This window comes from Dendropsophus ebraccatus, chromosome 4 (genome assembly GCF_027789765.1).
Source record: "Dendropsophus ebraccatus isolate aDenEbr1 chromosome 4, aDenEbr1.pat, whole genome shotgun sequence".
NCBI classification, from domain to species: Eukaryota; Metazoa; Chordata; class Amphibia; order Anura; family Hylidae; genus Dendropsophus; species Dendropsophus ebraccatus.
This window is the reverse complement of record NC_091457.1, coordinates 114,925,036-114,934,191: the sequence shown is the minus strand read 5'-3', so window position 1 is coordinate 114,934,191 and position 9,156 is coordinate 114,925,036.

Here is a 9,156-nt window from a genome sequence, read left to right as displayed (position 1 = left end):
TATCCCTTGGCAGAAAAAGAGAAAGAAACCTGCTGGGGAGTCCTCTGCCTCCTATTGAGGCTCCCGCCCGGAGCTCAGCCCTGCGGGTTAGACTGTTCTGCTCTGTTCAGGTTCTTGTGTGATTAAAGTTTATCTGCAATGTTCAAGGTTCGCACCTGGTCCTCCTGACCAAGCTCCCTGCACTATCCAGCTATGTGCTGATGGACACTCAGGTTATTGTATTGTTCTCTAGTGCCTGTCCCAGAGCCTTTTACATGGACAATGGTCTAATTGCCTAAAAGAGACTCCACCTAACAGAGACACGTAACCCATTTTTCCCGAAAGTACTTTTTATGATTATGGGATATCAACAGGTTATTATTGCACTTATTCTAGTGATACACCAATTTCTATGTTGCATTTCAAGTAGTATCAAGGTTATTTGTGTATTTCCTTCTCTGAGTAAGCAAAAGGTCACTGAGATAGCCTCAGAGTAGAGTGCCTCTTTTGAAAGAAACAGTACATTTTCTCTTGTATTAGTGTCAGATAGCTCCTCCTCTGAGCAAAAGAAGTCAGCCATAGTTTATACAGAAGTGTATTTTTCTACAAAGTATTCTATTTTTCATTGCAGTATTATTATATCTACAACTGGAAAGATTAGTTGAGCCAGTTTTCTTCAGATTTCTTTAGATCTATTTGAGCCAGTTCACCTCAAGACCTCGCAGTATTTGTTGTCTTTTGTGTTTCCCTTCCTTGTGTCTCCAGTGTTTGTTCACCCCTGTCTTGTCCCAACATAGTAGTTGTTACACATAGTCATACTCAACATTTACATTTGTCCATACACATTGCACCCTGGATACCTTTTCGTGTGTTCGGCCTATGGAGTGCTTGTGTGGTATGATTGAGTGGTGTGTATGAAGGTACCCAGATGTATGTTTGCTTTTATTATTTTCTTCTTTCTCTTTCAGGTGTCCAGGACACTTCACACAAACACCCAAGGTAATACACAGGTCTTCACAGTTTTCTCTTCTCCAGTAAGGTAACACATTTCACTGAAAACCTACTGTCTAACTGGCTGGAATATCGAGGGTCACCCGCCAGCAGTTAAGTTGTCCTGGCTTACATGTCAGATGGTTCACGCACTAACTACCTGTAACCAGAGTACGTTAGGCACCCCTAGGTGAAGTCTTGCCACTAGGGTTTTCTTATTCTTCACTCTCTCTGTTGTCACCTGGGCCTTGAGCGTGGGAAACACACACTTCAACACTCACAGTCACCATTCATTCCTTTTGTCTAATTGTCCAGTCCATTTATGTTTCGATAATCGAGATGCTACCCCTTGAGATTCGCCGAGGTCGGCTCAATTTTACTAGGGAGGTATGTAGTGTCCCAGAACAGGCTGTCTGTTTCTCATATTAAGTCTGCCTCAGTTGCTATAGCCATGCCTGTCCTGGAAACTATATGCACTGCAACTCTTTGCTGTATAGTCCCTATAACTCTTAGGTTCATGTATATTCCTGTGTATATATCTGTACAGTGGTATGCAAAAGGCTGCTGATCACGTGACCATGCCCCGTTACCATGGTACCTCCAATGGCCGTCGAGCTTTGGTCAGGGGTTACCATGTGACTTCCTCTTGCAAGTCAGTCTATTCCCTGCCACAGAGGGGATAGGTTGTCTGTGTGTGTTCTCCTTTCCACCATCAGGGAAGGAGGCTGTCTGTGTCCCTCTTCACCTTCAGAAGAGAGGTCTGTGCGTGTTGCTGTTCCAGTCATCGGCTATCCGCCTGTCTCAAGTGACAGAAGTGTTCTCTCATCTGGGTGTCGTTTCTCATCAACTTCCACATCAACTCAAGCTGTTCTACTGCAAGTACTCATTCTCAATCTATTCCACCCAGCATCCCTACTCTCTCATCACCACTACTCCTATCATCCGGCACGTTCTATCAATAGCCTATTGCAGCACCACCTCTACTCTGTCCTGTACAAGCCTGCTATATTCCTGGTTGCATCCGGATGAGACTGTTGCTAATAGTTACCACAGTTACAATAAAATTGTAACCACCGTTGTTACTGAACCCTGGCATTGGTGTCCCTTATCTGGTGCCCCAACGAGGAATCGCATGCCCAGTGTCTCCGCATGGTCAGTACACCGGTCCGCAGCTGTGCCACCCTTGTGCCTATACCGTGACAAAACTCCGCTCAACAGCTATCCACAACACTTATACTGCCATTCCACAACACCTATACTGCGGAGTGGTCCCTGAGAGCCAGGGCATTGCAGATAGATAGATAGATAGAGATAGATAGTCTTTCTCTTTTTTGATCTTTTGATGTTTCTATGGGTATTAAAGTCCATAAAGCCCGATCCTTCTCTTTCCTGATACAATCTGTTGGGCCAGTTTAGCCCAAATAGGCAGGTTCAGACAGCTTTTTTCTATTGTGTATGGGGACTTTTATTAGATTTAGTTTAGGACTCCTTAGTTGAAGGATTCTGCTATTGCTGAGGATTGGCTAAACTGCTGAATGTTATTGTGTTCACTCAACAGCAGCAGAGCAGTAGGGGGCAAGAAGACAGCACAGCATAGCACTGAATGCTGCATAAGACATCTGCACTGGTAGCTGACAACTCATCTTCTGTTAAAGGTTTTTTTTTTAGACAAAAGTTATTTGGTTGTTGCCATGTGACTAGTAAAATAATTTATTAATTGTAATTAAAAACATTTACTATTGTAGTGTAATTCTAAATTCTCAGTTCAAGGCTATGTTCACACTACGTAAAAGTACAGCCATTGTTGCCATCGGCAACAACGGCCATACTTAATGCAGTGTGGAACATTGCCTCTTGTTCTATGGGATCCCAGCCGGCGCGTATACACATCATATACGCTCCGGCCGGGATCCCATGCCGGGCCGCAAAGAACTGACATGTCCGTTTTCTGCGGCCGCAATTCAGTGAATTGCGGACGCAAGAAACCCTGTCAGTTCACACAATGAAGTGAGCGGCTCCGGACGCTTACTTCATTGTGCGCTATGGGGAGTTCTGATGCGGGCGCACGCTGATGTGCCCGCATCAGAACACTACGGCCACAAAGATCATCCGGCCGGTACCTCAGTACCGGCCAGGATGATCTTTGCAGAGACTGGCCGTTCCGTGACCTGGCCAGGTCATGGAATGGCCGGTCTCTTACATAGTGTGAACATAGCCCAATAGCTAAGCTGGTCTTCTCTCTCTACATCTGCCGTGAGAAGGAAGCTGGCATAGCTTATACTAGTGTAATGGTGTAATAGTGGTGTAACGATGATGTAATAAAAGTGCAGTGATGAAAAGATATAATACTGTTGAGGTGGTATAATAATACTGCCATGTTGAGTAATGACAATAATGACAAAAACTAGAAGGATGGTATAATAGTGGCATTGTAAAAATGATGAAAGGTTATAATTATGGAGCCACGGTGTAATAATGGTGTGGTTATAATAGTGGTGTTATGTGTTACTAATGATTAGGGCATCATGGTGCAATAATTGTTTAATGAAAGCAATTAAATGATATGGCGGTATAATAACCGTTTGATTAAAAAAAGTCAATTTGTGCAAGTGGTTTCATGGTGCAATGATGATATAACAAAAAGATGGAGTGACCCAGTACGAGAGGGTCACTAAGTTATTTAGCGCCTTTCTGAAAGTACCTCTGTCAGGTGTCACACCAAGAGCTAGGAGCTGTGATTTCCACTCCAGCCACTAGGTGTCTCACTTGTTCACAGCTGCATTGTATGTAAAGGTTTAGCTATGTGTGTTTTGTTGAATCACAGGTGCAGACTTTCTATCCCTTCGTCTTCTCTCTATCTTCTTTCCTTGTGACACAGACCCACCAATGGGAGTTAGACCCAGTCAGCCCTATATTTGTGATGTGGTGCCTGGTTGGGAGGTCTTTTTGTTGCTCGGTCTTGCAGTTAGGTCCCTATTCTGGTGTGGGAGACAGACAAGCAAAAGGTTCCTGCTGCAGTGACTAAGCAGTCCTGGCTTAGGCCAGAGCCCTTGATTGAGGCCGAGGCTGATTTTATTTATGTGCTAGACCCTTAGAAGTAGGGTAACCGTAACGTGAGTAAACCCTTGTCTACGCCTGTGATCCTTCTTAACATCAGGACAGTCACCCCCTAAAGGAAAGGAGGAGGGACTGATCTTCCCCACGGCTGATCGTAGTCTTTCAATAGGTTGAAAAATTACAGTAACGACAGTGATGGTCTGCTGCACGTCGCTTTTTGTAACAAGAAGTCGCGTCAGTAGATTGCCGCTGACTTCAATGGGCCACCTGGATGATCTAAGGATCGCCTGGGAAGCCCCTCCCGTTGCCCCCCCTTCACTTGCTGTCTGTGTGTGTAATAGCACAGGCAGCGAATGGAGAAGGAGGAGGAAGTGAACACTGACCTGTTGATTGGCGCTCGCTTTCTCGTCTAGATCAGGCCATGTAGTGCAGCCCAAAGAATGGCCTGAATGCAATATTTAGGTCTCGAATGCTAATAAGAATGGGGATAAATTGCCCCGTCTGTGGCCAGTTTAACCCCCCGATTTTATATACACCTGGATAAAGCCTCCTAATTTACAGCTGGTGAATGCTTCCATTCTATACCTTGTCCAAGCTACGGGACTAATGTCACCTTGATGACTAATTTGGTTCGTCCAACACAATTATGAGCACTTAGTTTTCCTTTAAGGTCACGCTTTCCTTGAGGAGTTCCTAGAAGAGATGGATAATCTGGCTCTTTTTGCAGTCTTGATAAATATGCTGTATATTCATACTCTGATTAATTCATTAGTTTGAAAGTTTAATGCGGCATGAAATCGTTCTCTGCCATGAAACCCCAGAATTAATTGGATATATGGAAGCGATACATGAATTGAGGAGTTCCTATAGAAAATGAAATGTCCAAAATACACTTGGTTGAACAGCAAAGAAGGGGGAGTAAAGGTTGGTTCTAAAGTCAACAAGGTTTCAGTAATCATAACTTCTGAGTAGAACAAGATACTTGGCTTGTACTATCTATCTATCTATCTATCTATCTATCTATCTATCTATCTATCTATCTATCTAGGTCTAGATCCGAGGTCTGAAACCCACCTCCTTTCTTATAAGAGGCTCATGACCAGCCTCTTGATTCAGGCCATAAGCCATACCTTCCAACTTTTTGGGACGGCCAAAGAGGGACACATGTGGTTCAGTTTTTCTGATAAGGAAAGCAAAGTAAGGGAATTCATGCATGGTTATTTGTTTTCTAAGGCGTTCACCTTGTGGAATAAAATCCACTATACTGTAATAGTACTGATTTTTATAGGAGCAGTGATATCAATTACAGTTTGTTTATTATTAGCTTATATTTTTATTTAATGAAGTGGAAAAGGGTTTTTTATTCTACTTTTCTTATATTTTATATTTATATTTTATATATATATATATATATATATATATATATATATATATATATATTTTTTTTATATATATATATTTTGAAATTTTATTAACCTTTTATTTTTTTTTAACCTTTTTATTCTAGTCCAACATAGTATTGCTTGATTGCTCGTATAATACACTATATGCAGGGAGTAGTACAGAGAGGGAGTAGGACACTGGCAGACCTGGGGGCCTACACTTCCATCATAACTGAATGATAACCTGTAAACCATCTAACGCGGGAGACTATTGGGTGACATAGGGATCTGATTTCTTTATGTGTAAACACTTAGATACAGTGCGTGACTCTGGCATCTAAGGGATCTGCTGCTGTCAGCTGCCATTGAAGTAGATAGGAGCTGAGCCTCTAGGCAATGAACAGAGCCTCACTGCATACATGGCAATCAAACATAGATGGCTTATCCTAAGAATAGGGCATCAATGTAAAAGTCCTAGAAAAACCCCTTTAATTACATTTTTTGCTTTGGCGCAGTACATCAGAATAACCTGTAGGTGGTACGATGGGCTCTTGGTCTCTGTTTAATATGAAATTATAACATTTACCAATAGAACTAGAGAAAATGATAAAGTAGATGGACCAAGTGATTGCTGCTGACAGGGAATTCTGTTTGGGCTCCTTATTATTCATATTATAGCGGGATTGCAAAAAGATGGTAAATGTGCAAACTTACCGATGTGAGGAAGATCTGGCAGATGTTACGGTTGTAAACAGAATGTCATATACATGATTTACTGGGGGAAAATTCCAATATGGATTGTGTTTAGTGCATTTCCCTGCTAACCTGTGGCAAGATGTGGGTGCGATTGCATCCCCAGAATGCCCCATTATACACATTGCAGAATTAAAGGGACATTGACCTACAAATTGTTCATAACTTGCATGCAAGAATTGACCTATGGCAGATTTCTACATAAAGAATTTTCTGTGGGAGAATTGACTGTTTACACAATGGGGACAAACAGGAAATCTCTCATCCTGTCCTATACTCCCCTATCCACCCCATCCGGATTTGTGATCCCAATGTCTCTTTGCTGATATGGAGTCAACATTGAAGGAAAACTTCTTTATAAATATCTGAAGAAGACATAAATTATAATCCACAAGAATATATATATATATATATATTGTATTCAAAATAAGTTATTCCACGTGGGAATAAAGGAAAAAGTAGCAATTGCTCAGGGTCCTGCACCACATAATTTCATTTAGCATTTGAAGGCCTGTCCACTTCCCCGACTGACCCTGAGCAAATAGAAGAAATATATTATTACATGCATTTATTAAAGTAATTTGGAATCTATGAAATGGTTGTGTTATTTTTTGCCTCTCATTCAACCCTTTAATTTAATGTGGTTATCCAATGGGTAAATTTGTAGTGCCTACAGGTCCAGTGGGCAGTATAGGGATAATAGATGTAGCAGTAGCGGTTAAGGTAATTGCTTCAGTTGTCCCTGTGGGAGACATAACTCTGCTGTTCTCAGCACAGATGTTGGTGGTCTTTCTCAGGGGCACACACTATATAGTTTGTCTGTGAGCAGGCGTTGGTGCCCTTGATGTTGAAAGTGTAGTAAATCAACCAGATACAGAAGTGTGGAAAAACATAACAATCCTTCACTGGATGAACTTCAGATGATACACTAGTTCAATAGCTGGAATGATGAGACCCTTTGCAAAATTCAGCAGAACGTGTATGTGCCGGGAGAAGTCCTGAATATCATCACTGAGGTAATCCTCTCTGGTCGGTTCCCAGTGGGTAAATGCATAACACAAAGTATTAGCAATAATCGAGCTGCAGTGTCCACTGCGGAATGCAGGTCACATGGGACAATCATGATGTCTCTTGGCCTTGCTCGAACCTTGTGCAGGTCTAAGTCTCGCTATGAGTTCCGTATGCCGGGGTAGCTAAGCGGTACTGTGGTGGCTGCGTGGGTGTAGGGTCACTTGGACACTTGTCACGGTGGCCAAGAGTGGTGTTGGAACCCACCCCTGAACAAACGGGCACTGTGCTTGAGGTTTGGATAACCCAAGTGTGAACAGGTATATATTCAATATAGCTATCCAATAGCTTAACCAGGATTACTTGGTTTTCTAGTAAGAACTTCAGTGCAATACACGTTAGGTACTATTTTGTAACTGGTGCAGGCAAGAGGTAGTAGTAAGAGTTGTAAGAGCAGGGTAGGGAAGAGGAACGTCTTGAGGGCCTTGTCCTATGTAGAAATATACTCTTCTGGGATAGCGTAATGGAGAACAGAAGTAGAAGAAGAAGATACTCGTACTCACGTATAGATTCTCTAATCTGACCCCCTTTATAGTGTTGGCTTCCCATCCTAATAGGGTAGTACAAGGTCCCAAGACCCTGCGCTGGGTTAAGCCGACTTTGCAAGAATTCCCAGAAGAGGCGAGCGTTGCAGTAGGATACGTCAGCTTCCTTAATGCTATTTGTCCCACTGAGGTCAGTACCTAGCTGTGGTTACTGCCCTGTGTGTTGTTAAAAGTATCCCTGGCATGGACAAGGTTAAATCAGAGGACTGCATGCTAGCAGTAGTAATGAACAAGAAACAAGTAGTTTGCTTGAGTGTCTCAGTCTCTCTCCACCTCTACTGACACCAAAAAGCACTCCCACTAGGAACTAACTTCTTTTCATAGGGGCAACTTAGGGGCCTATTCCATAGGAGCGATAATCGGCCGAATCGGCCCCATTCAGCCCAAATCGGCCAATTTTTGCTCCGTGGAATAGAGAGAACGATCAGCCGATGATCGTGTTATCGGCTGATCGTTCATTTAGATTCAGACCTAAAATCGTTGTTCGCCACCAGCGCATCGCTACGGTTGAATAATAGTGCACGGTGGCGACCGACGATTTCAGCAGAACCATACATTACCTGTCCGGGCGCAGGTCTTCTTCTCCCGGTCCCGTGCGGCAGCATCGGCTTCGGAGCGGGGCCTTCTGAACTGACAGACCGCTCAGCCAATCACTGGCCGGGACCGCCGCGGACAGTGATTGGCTTAGCGGTCTGTCAGTTCAGACAGCCCCGCTCCGAAGCCGATGCTGCCCGTGCGGGACCGGGAAAAGAAGACCTGCGCCCGGAAAGGTAATGTATGAAGCAAGGGCTGCAAGGACATCAGTAACGATGTCCCTGCAGCCCTTGTTTCACGATCATCGGGGCCGTAGAATAGGCCCAGTAAACGAGCGCCGATCTAGCAGATCGGCGCTCATTTACGTCATTGATCGGGCCCTGCTCGGCCCATGGAATAGGACACTTAGCCAGTGAGTGATTGGTGAGGCTGTGTGTGGAGAAGAAAGAAGAGGAAGGATAGGAGGAAACATGAGGGAACAGAGCTTGCACCTGTAAGTGGATAAAACAAAACATGTGACAACAACAGTTTAACCCATTGCGTCCTTCAGCTGTGCTCTGTACAGTATACACATAATAAATTTGGCGACATCTAGTGGGGAAAACACACAACAAAATCTCCTTCATCCCCTCCTGTTAGAGAGAGTTACTTTACCCAGGTGCAATAAGGCACCTGTGCTCAGACATTTCATAAGGTACCTGTACAACCTGTACACAATGAAATGCAATAGCAATGAAACATAATAATGACACTGTATTTATATGGCCACACTCCACTTTAGCTTGCAGAAGAGCTTGTAGATGGTAGTCCATTAGCTATTTAGTAAGAGCAAAGCACCCAGTAATAAT